This window comes from Microtus oregoni, unplaced genomic scaffold, assembly GCF_018167655.1.
Source record: "Microtus oregoni isolate MIOR12 unplaced genomic scaffold, Mior012 000000F_ref0000247, whole genome shotgun sequence".
Lineage (NCBI taxonomy): Eukaryota > Metazoa > Chordata > Mammalia > Rodentia > Cricetidae > Microtus > Microtus oregoni.
In genome coordinates this window covers 64,150,941-64,169,829 of record NW_024543059.1, presented here as the reverse complement: position 1 = coordinate 64,169,829, position 18,889 = coordinate 64,150,941, and the positions used below count along the sequence as shown (strand labels likewise).

Sequence of the window (18,889 nt, the reverse complement as noted above, 5' to 3'; positions counted from 1 at the left end):
TGAGTTTGAGCGGGTAACACAAAATTCGGAAGGTAAATATTAATCCAGTGCTTAGGAAGAATGTGGTGAGACGTCTTGTGCCTACCACGCGATAAGTATGATTTCAAACTGCCCCTGCTTTCAAGCAAATAACAAAACCAACATTTGCTATAATGAAAATACTTCAGCAGGTTGTCTCATAGTGTTCAGAGTTTATGGGGAAATCTTAAAGTTAATTCCTTTTAATAAATAATGTTCAACAGCTGGAACGTTTGAGAGAAGTTTTGAGCAGGCCATGAGCTGCTCAAATGGAGGTAAAACGTTACTCGGGGACAATCATAATCTAACGGGGCTTCTGACAACCCGGCCTGACTACACACTGGCCGCACCTGGAGAACAAGGTGGTAAAGGCGCTATAAACAGTGATGACTCACGAGCATGACATAAATCAAGATTTTTAACTCGCCAAACACCAACATTTTGATTTCAGTTCGCAACTCCGTGCTACTAAACTTCACCAGCGGCCCCTCACACACGTGTAATGAGATCATATCAACTTGCCTCCTGTGACCAAAAGGAAAAGGTGGTTTTCTAAACGGTAATTCAGATTGGACAAATAACACACTGTACCCAGTTCTGTAGCCCTGGGCCATATTTTTGTTAAAAACAAAGGTACACTATGCAGGACTAAAGAAAACTGAGAATCGGAGCAATTAGCTCCAAGCTAACTTTTCCATAAAAAGCATCGCTGCTATGATTTGCTTGCAACACAGGCTTTTTTTTTTTTTTGGTGTCGCACAATGATCCAAGTGTGTCACAACTCGCATATTTCACTAACATGTAATATCCTCGACAACATCCTTGTAATGAGAAGTCTCCAAAGAAGTTATTGATCCCTGGAATGTCTCATATTTTTTAAATTACTGACAAGTCCTTTCCTATTTTCTTTGCAGTTGGACATAATTCTCCTTGATCAGCAGAGTATAAAGAGGTATAAAAGTACAAAGATGAAATTATTTTTTTAATATAAATGTCCCTGTTGACATACAGCATTTCCCTTAACTTCCTCAAAACAAGAATTAGAGAAGTTGTGACCAAGCTCCCGAAAACGTGCATAAGAAAACTGAAGACCTGGTCTCAAGACAGCAAGAGGTTTCCACACCAAGTGCTTTTTCAAATTATTTTCAAATGCTCCTCAGCTGAATTCCCTCCTAACTGGTGCAGCCTTTTGTTTTTACAGAATTCAGAAACCTTCTCTCAGGTGGTTCCGCTTCCCTGCAGATATGTCTGGAACCTTCTGTTACTCCACTCTCTTCTTCTGTTTTGTTTCACTGGCACCTTTGTGGCTGCTCACTGACCTCACCTTGGTGGAAGGTGACTAAGAAGAGAGCAGTCCCTAATAACTCAAGGGAGCGACAAGGTCCCCATTCAGAACACAGGGCACTCCGTCTCCTTGGAGAGGCTCAAAGAAACAAGATACCTGCCGCCCCCCACAACTTCCGGAGGGTCTTTCTCCAATGTCAGAAGCCCTTACCCTGCAGGGGACCGATGGGAATAGCGTGGAGCAACTCGGGACTGGAGGAAAGGAGTGCCCGGGCGAGGGAGGAAAGTCAGCGGCTGAGTGAGGGACCGCGTTGGAGAGACTCTGGAGGAGAAGGGGAGCCGGGAGGACGGAGGGGATGGAGTGACCGCTGGCTAGGAAGAACGCCAGGGGACTGGAGGCTGCGGATGTCCCCTGAACGGGGTGGCTCTCCGGGCGGGTCGCGGGAGAGGGCAAGGCAGGTGGCTGCTCCGGAGCTGGGCGCCCTGCGGTGTCCCTAGCGCTCGCGGCCCCGACGCGTCCCGCTGTCCGGGTGCCCCGCTCCTGGAGGAGCACGTGTCCCGCCCCGATCGCCGCACAAAGCGCGGGCTGCCCCGAGGACCCCACAGCCTGCCCCCCAACACCCCCGGAGCACACCTTACCCGTCGCCGCGCCCGGGGCTCGAGTCCTCCGTGCCGGGACTCCGCGCACCACGCCGGCAACTTCTGCCCCCGCCGCCGCAGTCGCAGTGGCCGCAGCTCCTTTCCCTCCTCCCGCTCCGCCGCCGCCGCTGGAATTTTTCTCACTCTCCCTCTCCAGCTCCCACTAGTGACTGCCGACTGCGAGCCAAGCACTTAGCGCAGGGATTACGCGGCCCGGCGCCTGGAGCGGCCCCAACCACCTCCAGACCCGTCCTCCTCAGAGCATCCCCGGCGCTGCCGCCCGACAAACGTCCCTGGCTGGTCCAAAAGCCTGGCCACACGCCCCCTTCAGCTTTGAGAAACAAAGCGCGTGCAAGCTGTGCTGAACGGTGCGAGCTGGGAAGGACTCCAGAAGGCAGAGTGCGGTGAACTTCAACTTCTTCGGGGCCAGCGACACTTTGGAGAAGTTATGGAAACGTTGGTCACACACCTCATAAAGGGGCGGCGGGGGGGGGGGGGGGGGGGTATTAGAAATCCTGAAGCATACCATTGGGCTTCCAGGGAAAATGAATTTTTTCCTTGATACAGTTATTTTGAAACTGTAAACAATAAAAATAACCAAAAAATTCCATTTGCCTTTGATGAAATTTTACAGTTTGGCTTGGGAAAGCATTTAACATCTTTGTGCTCTTCTGGCTAAGTCTGTAAGTGTTTCAACACTTCGAAAAATAAATATAAAGTTAGGTGATTCAGTTTCTCCGAAGATTTGGGGAGCATAGCTAACCTCCTTCATATCAGCCGTTTGCCAACAGCTTCCCAGGGCGGTATCTCATGGATTCCAAGTATCTTTTCTTCCCCCTGCCTTTCAGACGTCCATTTTCCACCATACTTTTCCCCCTCATTTTGTAATTTTTTTTATTCCAGATATATTGAACACCCCCTTTAGTCCTCGTTAGCAGTGTTGTTAAGTATTACGTTATGTCACTCTAAAGTGGGCTTCTTACAATTTTCTTATTATCTATTTAATTCTCACCGTTTGATTTCACCCCTTTTGTTCTGAAGTTGTTCCCACTGAATCAGACATTGAGTAAAAAATCTTGTCACCTATAAAATAAGACAACAAATTCGAGTGACTACAAATTGACTTCATACAGGTTCCTCTTAGGAGCGGGTGGGGCTTCTGGTGCTGATTAATGAGTTGGTAAATTGTGGGCACATGTCTCCTGAAATGACAATGTTAGGGGACAGGGGCAGGGGGAAGTGGAATCTGCCTGACAGAGTTAGGGAGCCAGGGGAATCTGCCTGCCCCATCATGAATCTATGTTGCAGTTTCTGAAGCCAGACTACAAGAAGGAAGTTGTATGGGGAGTTTTTTTTTTTAATTGATTTTTATTGACCTCTACATTTTTCTCTGCTCCCGTCCCTGCTACGCCCCGCCCCTCCCCTTCTAACCTCTCTCAAGGTCCCCATGCTCCCAATTTACTCAGAAGATCTTGTCTTTTTATACTTTCTGTGAAGATTAGATCCATGTACGTCTCTCTTAGAGTCCTCATTGTTGTCTAGGTTCTCTGGGATTGTGATTTGTAGGTTGGTTTTTTTTGCTTTATTTTTAAAAATCACTTACGAGTGAGTACATATGATAATTGTCTTTCTAGGTCTGGGTTACCTCCCTCAAATGATATTTTCTAGCTCCATCCATTTGCCTGCTAATTTAAAAATGTCATTATTTTTTTCTGCTGTGTAGTACTCCATTGTGTAAATGTACCACATTTTCCTTATCCATTCTTCGGCCAAAGGGCATTTAGGTTGTTTCCAGGTTCTGGCTATGAACAAACAAAGCTGCTATGAACATATTTGAGCATATGTCCTTGTGGCATGATTGAGCATCCTTTGGATATATACCCAAAAGTAGTATTACTGGCTCTTGAGGAAGGTTGTTTTCTAATTTTCTGAGAAATCATCAAACTGATATTCAAAGGGGCTGTACCAGTTTGCACTCACTCCCACCAGCAATGGAGGAGAATTCCCTTTACCCCACAACCTCTCCAGCATAAGTTGTCATCAGTGTTTTTGATCTTGGCCATTCTGACAAGTGTAAGATGGAATCTCAAAGTTGTTTTGATTTGCATTTCCCTGATGACTAAGGATGTTGAACATTTCCTTAAGTGTCTTTCAGCCATTTTAGATTCCTCTATTGAGAATTCTCTGTTTAGGTCTGTACTCCATTTTTTATTGGATTATTTGTTCTTATGATGACCAATTTCTTGAGTTCTTTGTATATTTTGTCTGATGTGGGGTTGGTGAAGATCTTTTCCCATTCCATAGGCTGTCATTGACCATGTCTTTTGCTTCACAGAAGCTTTTCAGTTTCAGGAGGTCCTATATATTAATTATTTCTCTCAGTGTCTATACTACTGGATTCTATTTAGAAAGTGGTCTCCGGTGCCAATGCATTCAAGTGTACTTCACACTTTTTCTTCTATGAGGTTCAGTATGGCTGGCTTCATGTTGAGGTCTTTGATCCATTTGGACTTGAGTTTTGTGCATGGCCATAAATATGGATCTATTTTCATTCTTCTACATTCATTCTATGTTGATATCCAGTTATGCCAGCACCATTTCTTAAATATGCTTTTTTTATTTGATATTTTTCGTTAAAAATCAGGTGTTTGACGGTGTGTGAATTAATATCTGAGTCTTCGATTTGGTTCCATTGGTTTCCCTGTCTGTTCTTATGCCAATACAAGGCTATTTTCAATACTGTAGCTCTGTAGTAGAGTTTGAAGTCAGGGATTGTGATGCCTCCAGAAATTATTTTATTGTATAGGATTTTTTTTGGCTATTCTGGGTTTTTTTTTTATATATGAAATTGAGTACTGTTTTTCGGCATCCGTGAAGAATTTTGATGGGATTTTGATGGTCATTACATTGAATCTGTAGATTACTTTTGGTAAAATTGCCATTTTACTATGTTAATTCTGCCCACCTAAGAGGATGGGAGATCTTTCCACTTTCTCGTGTCTTTTTCAATTTTTTTCTTCAAAGACTTGAAGTTTTGTCATAAAAGTCTTCCACTTGTTTGGTTAGAGTTACTCCAAAATATTTTATGCTATTTGTGGCTATTGTGAAGGGTCAGTGATATTTCTCTGATTTCTTTCTCAGCCCATTTATCATCTGTGTACAGGAGTGCTACTGATTTTTTTTTTGGAGTTAATATTATATCTTGCTACATTACTGAAAGTGTTTATGAGTCGTAGAAGTTCCTTGGTGAAATTTTTGGGGTCGCTTATGTAAACTATCATACCATCAGCAAATAGTGAGAGTTTGACTTTTTTTTCTGATTTGTATCTCCTTGATCCTCTTTTGCTGTCTTATTGCTCTAGTTAGGACCTCAAGAACTATATTGCATAGATATGGAGAGAGTGGACAGCCTTGTCTTGTTCCTGATTTCAGTGGGATTGCTGTGAGTTTCTCTCCATTTAGTTTGATGTTGGCTGTTGTCTTGCTGTATATTGCCTTAATTATGTTTAGGTGTATTCCTTGTATCCCTGCTCTCTCCAAGACCTTTATTATGAAGGGATGTTGTATTTTGTCAAAAGCTTTTTCAGCATCTTTATGAGATGATCATGTGTTGTTTTATTTTTCAGTTTGTTTATATGGTGGATTACATTGACAGATTTTTGTATGTTTAACAATTCCTGCATCTCTGGAATGAAGCCAACTTGATCATGGTAGATAATGGTTCTGATGTGTTCTTGGATTCAATCTGCCAGTATTTTTTGAGTATTTTTGCATCAATGTTCATGAGTGAAATTGTTCTGTAATTCTCTTTCTTAGCAATGTCTCTATGTGGTTTGGGTATCAGGGTAATTGTAGCCTCATAAATAGAGTTTGGCTATGTATTGCTGTTGAATTCTAGTTTTAAGCCATGGTGATCTGATAAGATACATGGGGTTATTCCAATTGTTTTGTATCTGTTGAGGTTTGTTTTGTTACTGAGTATGTGGTCAATTTTTGAGAAGGTTCCTTGAGGTGCTGAGAAGAAGGTATATTTGTTTATGTTTGGATGGAATATTCTATATATGTCTGTTAAGTCCATTTGAGTCATAACATATGTTAGATCCCTTATTTCTCTGTTAATTTTTTATCTGAGTGATCTGTCCAGTGGTGAGAGGGAAGTGTTGAAGTCTCCCACTGTTAGTGTGTATAGTTTAATGTATGATTTAAGCTTTAGTAGTGTTTCTTTTACATATGAGGGTGCCCTTGTATTTGGGGCATAGATGTTCAGGCTTTGATCACCTCCCTGGGAGGTCCCAGACGATAGCCTCACTTTTTTCCGTTCTGCACCCTCCCTCTTTCCTTTCCAACCTGGAAGTATCTAACTATTCTACTTTTTCTGTCTGTTCTTCAATCCAATCTGTCATCATTTCCATCTCTTTATGTTAGTTTTAATGAGGAGAGAAACTTGACTAGGTCTATCCCCTGTTATGTGGAAATCACTAGTGAACTTTACTTGATGGATGCATAGTTCTTTAGAAATTCTGTCTTTATAAACCATTGTTAAATAAATTCAACATTATGGGAAAAGGTACTTGGAAAATTCCAAATCAGAAGGAAACCCTCTGTAGGTCTTCAGACCAAGAATGAGTCTTTTTTAAAAAAAAAAAAAAGTCTCTGAAGAGAAGGAAAGAAGAGAGCTCCATAAACCATGTTCAATGAAGATCTTAGAATATAGTACTTCCTCAGGCAGCAACAGGGTGCTCACAAAGCAAGCCATTTAGTGATCTACATCAAATGACCATGGCAAGCCAGGTACTGGTATTTGAGATTTAACTGCACCCTTCCTTCTTCAAACTCCTAATAAAAACAGGCTCTAAAAACAGAACATTAGAAATAAATCATTTAGAGAATGCATACACGGCTTTTAGTGCACAGAAAGGCTCTCGGGGTGTGGCAAGAACAAGTGTGTGTGGTGGGAAGGGAATGACTTTGGACAGGCTGATGGAGATGCAGAATGCAGTGGTGTTACGCTGTGAGGTTTAAAAGCAAATGGGGATTATTTTTTTTTAATCATTAGAAGTACCTGGAAAGGGAGAAGCAGAAGGCACAATTTATCAAGAAGGTTGGACAAGAAATGAAGGTCTGGGTCACGTCAATGGCAAGCTACAAAACCTTGAAGGATTCATCCAACGAGAGGTAGTGATCCTCTGCAGTGCTCCCAAAAGCAACAGAGAGCACTGAAGAGAGAGGGTCTTCATTTGGTAACAGGAAAAATTTCAGCCAAGTCAAGATTTTCTTTTACCCTTCAGTTGTAAACAAAGACAACAAGACATCACCAGCAAAGGCTGTCAAAGCATTTGCAGACATATTTCTTACTAAGGAAGACATTTGTCCAGGCAGACTGAAATCAACTATTCTAAGAAATCACATACAGGAAAACTGGACGGACCTAAGGTGGGATGACATGAAATTCCATACTTTCAGATCCCCTTTATCCTACAAATTTTCCTTCTCTAGCTCCTCCTTTCACAGTTAATTATAAATTATAAATGCCTTTCACAATTAGTATCAACCCGAGACACACTGTGTTAGTAACATTATAAAGTACATCCTTTTCCAAGAATTATTTTTGTCTGTAATTATTCGTATGCCTATGTGTCTGTGTGCGTCTGAAAGCAGATGAGTGCATGTGCCTGCAAAGGTCATTAGATTCTCCAACTCTGGAATTACAGGCAGCCTGATGTGGATGCTGGGAGTTGAAGTCAGGTCTGCTGCAAGAAGCAGGACGCTCTTAACCCTAGAGCTGTTTCTTGTGTTTTGAACTACAATATTTCTAGCCATGAAATAAGAGTGTGAGTTTTGTTTTAGGAATCAAAGGAAGGAACTATTTCAAAAGAAGTAAGGAACCTTTTTCTTGGCTCCTCGGTTCTTCTTTGATAGCCTAGCAGTCCATTACTGTGTGTTACCTTTATGCATACAACATAACAAGATAAGCCTCACAACAGCTATGTACTAATTCCTTGCTCATTCCTACCAGAGTGTGTGTCTATGGGATGTATGGATAGCTTCTATAACAAGTGAAGTTTACAGCTCATTCAAGGCACTCCACTAAGTAGATTAGATTCACCAGCAAACTGAAGCCTCATGACAAGTCAGCGTTATTTTTATTCCACCTTACAAATGAGGGAAACAAGGCAGAGAGAAGCTAGACACCACACCCAAGGCCAAGCTAGAGTGTAGAAAAGGGAGAGGTAGAGACCAGACAGTCTGGCTGCAGCACCTCAGTTTCAATCAATGCTATTAAGGCAGTGGGGACATTTTTCAAGTATCAAGTGCCCACACACGAACAGAAAAAGCTAAAAATTGTAAAATCAAGACAACACATGAGCTTGATCTGACAAAGGATGGAAAACAAGTTCCAGGCTTCCCCTGGGTTCAGCAGGGAGCAATAGTAGCTGGAGATAAGGCAATGGTGTGAGGAACTTCAGAGGTCCTCTGGGGCGTTATTTAGATTCTCTGCTAGGTCTTCTGCCCAGCTTCCTGAGGGTTCTTTTCCCGTTTTGCACCACTCTTTTCTGGTGTTTTATTCGAAATCTTTTGTGCCCTCTAAAATGGTTTTTTTAGATCAAAATTAGATTATGTTTTGAAACAGATTGCATGATAAAGCAGAGGGAGTCTAAGCTCCGAACTACTGATGAGTTCTGCTACAGGGAACTTCAGTGGTGAGAAAGACAGTTCAAAAGAGTTCCAAGTCCCCTTATTTTATGATTGTGTCCTCCACATAAATAGTATGAAATATTTTTAAAAAGAACATCAATTAAATTTGGCATTTTATATTTAATACGTAAAAACTAATGTTAATTATAAATGGTTATTATTATCTGATACATATTGGTTTGGATTGGTATACTTTTGTAATTCACTCTGACAAATATATCAATGACAGTCTTAAAGTACTCATCTAATATGCTCTTGTTCTTTGGCATGTACTCTGTATTTTTTCTCATTTCTATAAAATCACTATGAAAATAAATAAATACATAAACCATCATCCAATTACTGTTATATTCTAAAAATCTTTGGCATTTTCTTCTGATCTTATTTGATTTCATATAAAGTAACCTCAATTACACACTAATAAATAGCATAGAATTTATAGTCCGATAACAAATTAATTCATCTTGAAGGAAACCAGAATTCTGCCTTTTAAAAAGAAGTAAACCATGAACTATGAAAAAAATGGGAAATAAAAATAGGAAAGTAATTTCATTTTCTTTGAAATCACATTTGGATAAAATGTCATTTCTCTAGTACTATTTTTAAAGTCCCCCTCCCTTTCCCTTTCTGTTTTTTAGTTTGAGGTGAGGTTGCCCAGGCTGAGTTCTAACCCATTGTCTTCTACCCCTGCTTTCTGGGATTACAGGCATTTACCACCACAACCGTCCCTTTCGTCTTTTTTAATTTTTAAGAGTCAGCTTGGTGTGTGTGTCTCTGTGTGTATGTTTGTGTATATGTGTGTATGTATGTGTGTATATGTATGTGTGCATGTGTGTGTATATATGTGTGTATGTGTGTATTGCATGTGAATGTGTGTGTCTGTGTGTGTTTTTCCTGGACCATGCTGACTCGTACACCTACATAATTCCTAAAAGTGGAGAATTAGGAAAAATTCTGTAACAAAACTTATAAAAAGTCATTCTTACATCTGTTTCTTTTGAGTCTCATGTCCCTGATGACTTTTTCCTTCTGCGGTGATTGCCAGTTTGGAGCGTCTCCACATTCTCCCTGACTCACAGTATATTTACCGTGTGCTCCTCAGGAAGAAGTATACAGAGCAGTTTCCTCACGGACTGGAAAATAGAAGCATAGAAGCAGCAGAAGCACTAAAAGAGACAGCAGCTCTCTGCTTAAGCCACTCGAAAAGGGTGGGGTTTGAATCATATTAACTGAAACCCATTCTTTCTACCAAATATTTCTAAATTAATGGAAGTGATTGAAAGTTGTCTCAGAGACTGTGCTGGACATGAATTTAAAATGCTTTAAAAGCTGAACCTGGTGGCTCAAGCCTGTAATCCTAGCTATTCCAAACCCTGAGACTCGTATCAATATGGGGGAAAGAGGAAAGGTTTGGGTTAGAACTCGAAGTAGAGCCTTGGCCTAATAAGTTACAAGACCTTGTGTTCAAGCCCTGATATTGAAAAAGAAAAAAAAAAGGGTTTAACATTGTGCCAGCCTTAGGAATGATTGTTGTGAAATAATCTTTTTGTGCACTGTGAAGATTTATCACTCTGATTGGTTTAATAAAAAGTCTGAATGACCAATTGCTAGGTGGAATTACCAGGCACAGGATGGTGGGAAGAAGAAGAGTAAAGTCACAAGGAGATGCAGAGGAAACATGATATGTAGGAGATGAGGTAACAAGCCCTGAGTCACACGGCAGTGCATACATTAATAAAAATGGGTTGATTTAAGTTATAAGAGCTAGTTAGAAACTAGCCTAAGCTATCGGCTACGCTTTCATAATTCATAATAAACTTTCATGTCGTGATTTGGTAGCTGGCTGGTGGGAGAGAGGAAGACTCGCTACAAATGATAGGGAATACAACTGTGTCCAAGGCAAGAAGACATGTTAGGGATACTGCTGACAATTTGTGCTGATTTTCTTTCCATTCCTGTGATAAATACTATGACCAACAGCAGCTTGACTTACAAGGCAGAAACCTAGAGACCGGAAAAACGCGGAGACCGCAGAGCACAGCTTCTTACTGGGTTCCTTCAGACTCATGTTCAGCTACTTTTCCTATGTAGTTCAGGCCTATCCACCCAGGGATGTCATTCCCCACAAGGGGTGGAACCCTTGAATGTTGGAGACATCAATTTGCAATCAAGAAAATGCCCCCACAGTTATGTCCGTGGGCCAGTTCAATGGCGGAAATTTTCTAGTTGAAGTTCCCTCTTTCCAGATGTGTCAAGCTGACACCTGAATCTGACTCTAAGAACTTCTCAGTCCTATGTTTACTCCATGTTGATATTTAAGTATTGACAGCTGTGTGGACTTCCACGCCACAGAATCACTAACTGGTGACATTTAAGGTCTAATGCAGAAGAAAATGTAAGTACTCCTTGAATTCTAGAACCTTTGTGTTAGGCTTTATGCTACTCTCATGAGAATGAATATTAAAGAACCAAAGTCAAAAGGGAAAAGAACGAAAAGAGAGATGATGTTTCCCATGAAACTAAACAAAAACAGAAAAATAAACAAATGAACAAACAACTCTTCAGAAATAAAGGCGGAAATGATAGGAGAAGGTCACACTTTAAATACATTTCCTCTTTGAGGCAGAATTCTGTTGCCAATGCACTGGTCAGGTTTGTAATTTTGTTAGGTAGCTCTGTCCATTAAACTGAACTAAATACATACTGAGCTAAAATGGCACGAGGTATCAAAGATCGAGTTGCAGCTCACCAAGTGAGAAAACAATGTTGACTTTCTTCTATGCCTCACGGTAACCCCATGCATCTCAGGAGGACCTTGACAGCTCATCCTCCTCTGGTGTCCACATCTCTTCCCAAAGACAGCAAGGCTGCAGTCTGCTGGTGAAGCATCTCTCCATACCCTACAATTCCCCTTGGCTGCTCCGCCACACACGTGGACCCTGCCTACTGCTCCTTCATCATCCAAAACTCCTCCTGCAGACACCAACCAAGTCTTTCCTGTCATCCAATCTTCTCCATTCCCCTTAGTTTATTTTCACTTTATTATATTTACATATTCTGTGCCTTTTAATCATCTCCTCATTTAGTATTGTACCTGAGAATCGTGAGGCACATGAGAATCGTGCAGCCTACCTTGACAATGAAGTGACGATAGAACTTCACAGAGCCAGATTTTACTGGTCTAATTCCCACCTGGTACAGCTACTGTACAAAGGGCTGTTTTGAAACAACAATTAATATCTTACACACTGTTTGGGTAGGCAGCAAGATATAGAGAGTTTTATTCTAGATTTATAAAAAACTAAAAATAATTTTAAAGACAGGAGAGAACACAAGTGTTTTTTACCTCAAGGTTAAGGGGGGAAATGGCATGAACCATCCTGACTGGTGATTTGGGCTGGTGTAGGATGAGCAGAGCCCAGATAAGGTATGTTTATTCAAGTGTGGATGGTTCTGTTGGAGCAGAAAGGGATGTTGTAAAATTTCCTTATTTCTGACTCAGGAATTCAAGAACTATTATTTGCATGTGGTCAAAATTAGCTATCAAAACATGTGATACTAAGAAAGCAGTCACATACACAAAGCATTCTTATTCATCTGAACACAGACTTACACTGTGTGTGTACACGTGTGTGCATGTATGTGCATGTATGTTCATCTCAGTTCTCATGTGTAGGTGGATACAAATGTGTGTGGAAGCCTGAGGATAACCTCAGATATTATTCCTCAGTCTGAGTGTAGGGTTTTTTTTTTAACTTTTGAAAAATGAGGTCTCTTTTTTACTGGGGACTTTCCAAGTTAGCTAGGCTGGTTGGCCAGTGAGACACTGGTATCCACTTCTCCCCACATCTCTCCAGCACTGGAATTAAAAGCACACACCATCACATGCAGCTTTTATCCTGTGGGTTTGAGTTCAAATATTTATGCACTTCACTGACTTCCAGACCCAAGACTATACTGTGTTGTGATCATATATATATATATATGTGTGTGTGTGTGTGTGTGTGTGTGTGTTTGTGTATTCAAATGAATAAATACAAAATTAGTAATCTGGCACCTTGGAATAGAGCATAGATTTGATAAATGGTAATAATGTAAGGTAACCAACTGTATCAATTCTAGCATTACTCTTTTATCTATCAAGTTTTTTATAACATAATATAGATTTGTTTTCTCAAACACACTTCTATTACATATCAAACAAACTAACAAAAAATTAACATTAGATATGCTGTGTGTGTGTGTGTTTTTTTAATGCTTACTATCTGTGGGGCAAGTATGGCAGCCTGCCAGAAATTCTAGGGCAAACTGGCCAGCTACATGGATGGTCTGTGGGTTCAAATTAGAGACCATAACACAACATATAAGGTGATTAGCAATTAAGGAACACACCCATCCCAACACCAACCTCTTAGACCCTCCAAAAACACATATATGCACATAAACATACACATCAACACATCATACATGTTATACATTAAGCTACTCATGTGTAGCCGTGATCAGACATCACTCTACTCAGTCATATTCCATAGATACTATCTATATCTAAAAGTTGTACAACTGGAATCCCTGATACCAGAATCTGACTCCTTTATAAAAGGCAGATGAAGACTATGTCAAAGTAAAAGGAACAGACTTAGAAATAGAAGAAGATTAGAACAGTTGCATTCCCCCATGACCATCTATGTCATTCTCGAGGTGTAGGGAATTCTGTGAATAGCCAGTCATGCGACTTTGTCATACTTCTCCCTGTCCCCCATGCCAGACATGCACACACACTCTGTTTGCTTGTGAAGCTTGATCTTTTAAAATCCTTTAGCTCAGATCTGGTTTGCGGATATCATATGGGTTTTACTGTGACGGTGGAAAAAATAACAATCACAGGGGAACAACTGGATGTATTGTGAATTGCAACCCTGTTTACACTTCTACTTTGACCGTAAGTGTTTGTTTAACAAAGAACTCTTCATTCGAATTTCCACACTTGTGTACATATCATAAGCATCTTGGGTTTCATGGCAGCCTGGCCAGCACTTGTTTGGATTGACACACCTACTAAAGGTATAAAATCTTACATTATAATTATCCTTCAGAAGCAAATGCAAACAACCCATATTCATAAACTTTCCAATGAAGACTTCCTCCTTTATTTCTCAAAGACTTACCCCTCCTACTGCTTTAGGTGACCAACACTGTGATTCTGTCCATCATAGTGGTTCATTCGCCTTGCCTGTAGCATGCCAACACAGCCATCGTACAATATTACAGAGTATTTTATTGATCACAAAGCAGTGTGTGTCATTTACTCTTCCATTTTTTTTCTCATGGATAGATTTAGAAGATTTAGAATTCACTTTAAGGCTTGGCATATTCTTTCACTTTTCAGTTTCCCTACTGAATCCAGTGTGAAACCAGAGGACCACACCTGATACTACGTCTCTCTGTTATCTCTGCCCTGGAGGCTCCTTGTGCGCAAACTCTGCAAAGAGTTCATCCCCTGGAATTTATCTGATCTTGCATACCATATGACTGATGAACACGCTCTCCCAATGGTAATGACCAGCAAGAACTGGCAGGAGTCGCACTCTGCCCCCACCCCCAGCAACTACTATTCACTCACATCGATATGGCAGGGTTATCATTGAATCCTTTAAGAAACCACACTTATTGTGATGTCACCATAATCAGAGAAAGAAAAACCAAATATAGGATTTCATAACACGACTTTACCTTAGTAACTGCCTGAAAAGAGGAACAAAGATGGCGATAACTCTAATGATCTAAGCTTATGAATATTGAATACAAATCAATTTATATGAGTACTTTCGTTCTCTTTGTCTTTTGTCAACCACATACAAAACATATTCAATTGTCTAGACTTTGGACCTCATTAATTCAACAAATGCTACATCCGTTAGATACCGAGGCTACATAAAACAAGACAAAAATTCTTCTCTTGGGTTCATAGTCCACAAAAGCAGTTCAATGAATTAATAAATAATCACTAAAGGATGTGATTCAGTACTTGTAATTTAATTTAAAGTATAGATACGGTATTAGGTGATGTGTATGTACAGCGAGCAGACAGACAGACCTCTGTCCTCACAAGGGCTCTGTGCAGAATCTCAAGGAGCCATGCACATTGTTATGCTACCACGTAAGAAGCATTTAAACCAAACAGCTTAGCTGAGGGGGAAAAAAGTCAACAGCACCAGTGTGTACACAGCATAGCATTTAACACAGGAATGCTACGGGGCTGAGCATCAGACGGGCATCCCAGAGTCAGATCCCCACAGATCCTGGAGGCTAACAGAAAGGATGGAATACACAAACGTGTGAAAACTCAAATAGGCAAAGTCCTCCAGATGCAGAATGTGAAGCCACAAATTTTAGGCAGTGATGCTGTCGACGGGGCCAGGGTGCCTGGGTTCGAGTCCTGGCCAGACTCCTCACAAGCCGTGTCTTGAAGACTTGAGGAGTGCTGATTCATTCCTAACCTGGCTACCCTGGGAGTCAGATTTCACATTCATTCTCTTTCCTTGAAGAGTTCTGTTACATTGACCAAATAAGGAGCTGCACAGGACTTAAGAGACGGAAGTGGGAAAGCAGCCATTGCCCTCCCATATCCTCACAGCCATGAAGAGCGCAGGCAGTCAGAGGCACTGGATGGCCCCAACTTCTCCTCACTCAAATCCATCCCACTTTCAGCTCTTCTCAGCTCAACTTTCCCTAGCCAGGAGCAGCCCTGTAGCCATCACCAGACACCAGATGCAGACCCACCCACGGCAAAGCTTTCCAGAGACTGTCCAGACAATACATTCACAGTCCATGGGGGGTCCACATGTGCTCGTGTTTTCAGACTAACTGGTGACTGGCCCACCCTATTTTCCACTTCTCTTTCAGACCCTCATTCCCTGGAAATTCATAATACTGAATGTGTGCATACAGTAATTGATCCTTTATTGCACAATGCTCTGTGGATCTATTGTCCTGACAGAAAAGTCTGACACACTGCCTAACCTTCCTGTGTCTTGTCTTGTCTTGGACGCAGATCATGGAAGCTGCTGATGTAGCTGAGTCAGTAAAGCGCTTGCCATGTGAACTTGAAAACCTGAGTTTGATGCCCAGAACAAAATCCCAGGTACCGTGACCGACATGTTTGCAATCTCAGCACAGAGGAGGTGGAAACAAGCAGAACCCTGGAGCTCACAGCTGCTACAAAACAAGGAATAACAGAGCGTGTCAATATAATTATTCAATATAGAAACAGAAGAAGTGGCATGAAAATTTGCTTTTGCATTCTGGCTTTTAAAATAAACTGTTAAATGCACTTTGGGGTATTATTTTCTGGAACAAACAAGAAGCTGTTTGAGAGAAAATAGTGGAATTTCTTGTTGGACATGAAGAGCCTGAGGCATCCTTGAGAATCTGGTTGGAGGTGTTTCCAGGACATTACACACACTGGGCACTTGAGGTTAGCATCAGACATGGGCTTTGTCCTTTCTTCCTCCTCTGCACATTACATACGTGCTAAGAAACAGGCTAAGAAGTGAAGCCTGTGATATCATCTTTTTTCCCCTTTCTTTTATTTTTAAAAAATTTATGCATTTTTTTTTTACCTGTCTCAGCATTTCTGAAACTTTCTGGTCTCAGGAAAGCTTACTTGCTTAAAATTTTAGAGAACTACAAATATTTTGTCCATCTATATTTACTATACAAGTTTAAATTGACAGATTAATAATATATTCATTAATTTCAAAGTAATAATACATCTTTCTACAGTGACACAAATAAAGTTTCAAGAAAAACAACACTTTTTAAAACAAAAATATCCAGCCTAATAGGAGACAGCTGCTTTTTTTTTCTCATATCTGCTATTGCGTCACTTTGTGCTGACACCTCAGATTCCCAAACCACCCTTTAGAGACCGGTTCCTTGAGAGCATGAAGCTATGGGAATGATGTTTGGTACTGGGGTTGGGGAAGAACCTCTGGCCTGTGTGTAGCTATGCAAGAAGCACAGCCAGACGGTGACCGAGAACAGGCAGCATGCAGCTGGATCATCATGGCTCCTAAGAATGAGGAATTGTAGAGAATGCTAACAAGTGCTCTTGAAGCAGCTTTGGAAATTTGCGAGCCGTCTGAATCATATCTGCACCCCTGGTTGGACAGTGACAGGGAATGGGCAGCATTTTTATAAGACAATATTGCAGAGCTCACGGGTCCTAGAAAAGCCAGGATGTGGCTACAAGTAGCAGAAGGACACATGCGATAATGAAGTTAGGCAATTTCGGACTATGTACCAAAAGTATTATTAGTTTCTTGAAAATATTTATTTTTTAGGAAAAAAACAAACAAACAAAGCGTGCTGGACTGAACGCACTGCCACCCAAGCCAGACCCTGTACGAGTCAGCCTTGTTCACAGGTAAGTGTTGTGACAGGAAAGTCAAAGTTGAGAGGTTTCTAGAAAGACTTCTTAAAAGCAGCAGGCTGGATTTGAAGAAGACTTAGTTTTGTGTTCCACCTAACTGCTGCTGAAGTGTGTGTGTGTGTGTGGTGTGTGAGTGTGTATATAAATGTGATCTAATTAACATGTGTGGCACTCTCCATATAACAAAAGTCACATTAACACAGTTTTCAAGCAAATAAAGAACACAGTGACCCCTGGGCATGCTATACAAGCATGAGTAATTGCCATGATTTTTTCATATAAACTTGTACTCGTAGTACGCTGTTGGCGAAACAAATACAGGAGTTTTCAAGCCTTTCTGCAAAGATTATCTCTGTTCTGGATTGGCTGTGCTTCTGAAGGAGACTCTGGCCCTGGAGCAGGAAAACAGGCACCCTTCCTTGACTCCTAGTATACTTGGCATGTATTAGATGCTACAGAGAAGACAGATATAGGAAGTTCTAGGGGTTCAGGAAAGAGTTAGGTACAGCCTAAGAAGATTAAAGTTATGAAAGAGTACTGGATCAAGTAATCCAAAAGGAATCACGAAGAGAGAACAAGACTTCCCTGACTAAATCACACAAATACCTATAGATTTTGTTAATGTGCAGATTTAGGAGTTGTGGGACTGGAGATTCTTTATTTCTAAAAAGCCCAAGATTTGATTCTGCTTGGGCATTGTTTTGAGGCAACAAGGGGAGGGGGGCTGAATCCCTGGCCTTCATATAAGCCATGAAGTTTACCTTCTCCCCGGCTTCTCCCTTGCTTTAATTTTTCTATTCAGTGAATATTTGAGGGGTTCCAGGTATATGATAGACTCTGGACAAGACAATGGACAGATTCACTATTCCTTTCAGTGCTTGTTAGATAATCCAGCCATCAACGATTGACACACGTACATATCTACTTGTAAAGCGTGTACACCTACAAAAGCATCAGACACACAGTGATTCCTCAATGGACACTTGAGTAATCTTGGAAGAGCAGAGCATGGGAATTCCTACAATATGGGGCTTTTGAAGGTTTAGCTGATGCAGTGATGATTAAGTAGATAGCTGTAAATTTGAAACATATAGACATTCCAGAGGAAGAGGTGGGAGGTAGGAATGTGGCAAGCAAGGAGAGCACTCAGGTAAAGAAAGAGAAGTCTTTGTTGTCTTCAGGTAGGAAAGGTGAGTATAATGAGGAATTTTTAACATAATGATGACATTCTTATATTCATTATTTAAGATTGGATTAAGTAAACAAATATTTCTGTAAGGTGAATTTCCTTAGAACAGAAGAATGGATTTAAAGTTTTCATGTTACTTCCTAAGTTCAGAAAAGAAAACGTAAAAAGGTTTTGTGGTTTCTGAGATAGCTATACGTTTGCTCACTGTATTCTCTTCAGAAAGTGACTGCAGAACAAATGAGTTGGGAAATTCTAAAGTAGTTAGATGACACTTAGGTTATAGACCTCCCAGAGCAATGCCCTAAATTTCAAACATTCCAATGAACGGTAACACAGTTTTCATACTCTTCAGTGGTTCAAGCTGAGTATAATTTCACATAGCAAGAAAAATCAAGCAAAAGGGTAATAATTAAATAGAAAAATGCGATTATCCATAGGTGTTGTGATTATCCATAGAACCTTCAGACAATCATTAGTACAGTTAGTAAAGCGGCTAAACACTCGTAAATAGATAAGGCCAATAGTGTTTACATATACCTGAATAAACCAAGAAAATATGATGTCTAATAGACACCATCTATAATGCCATCAAAAATACAAAGTTTCAGTAAGTTACTAGGAAGTAAATC

At 40.7% G+C, this 18,889-nt stretch overlaps 1 protein-coding gene across 4 annotated transcripts in view; it reads right to left on the bottom strand.

Annotated features, from left to right (window-relative positions):
- Bmpr1b (bone morphogenetic protein receptor type 1B) overlaps positions 1 to 2,047 on the bottom strand; it is a 301,342-nt gene extending 299,295 nt beyond the window's left edge. For 3 of the 4 annotated variants that reach the window (XM_041648284.1, XM_041648263.1, XM_041648314.1), the window contains exon 1: positions 1,942 to 2,047. The gene's annotated coding sequence lies outside the window, so the exon portion shown is untranslated. Of the gene's footprint in view, positions 1 to 1,936 lie in introns of all 4 variants that reach the window. The other variant, XM_041648274.1, reaches the window with a different exon arrangement.
- Positions 2,048 to 18,889: the final 16,842 nt, after the last annotated feature.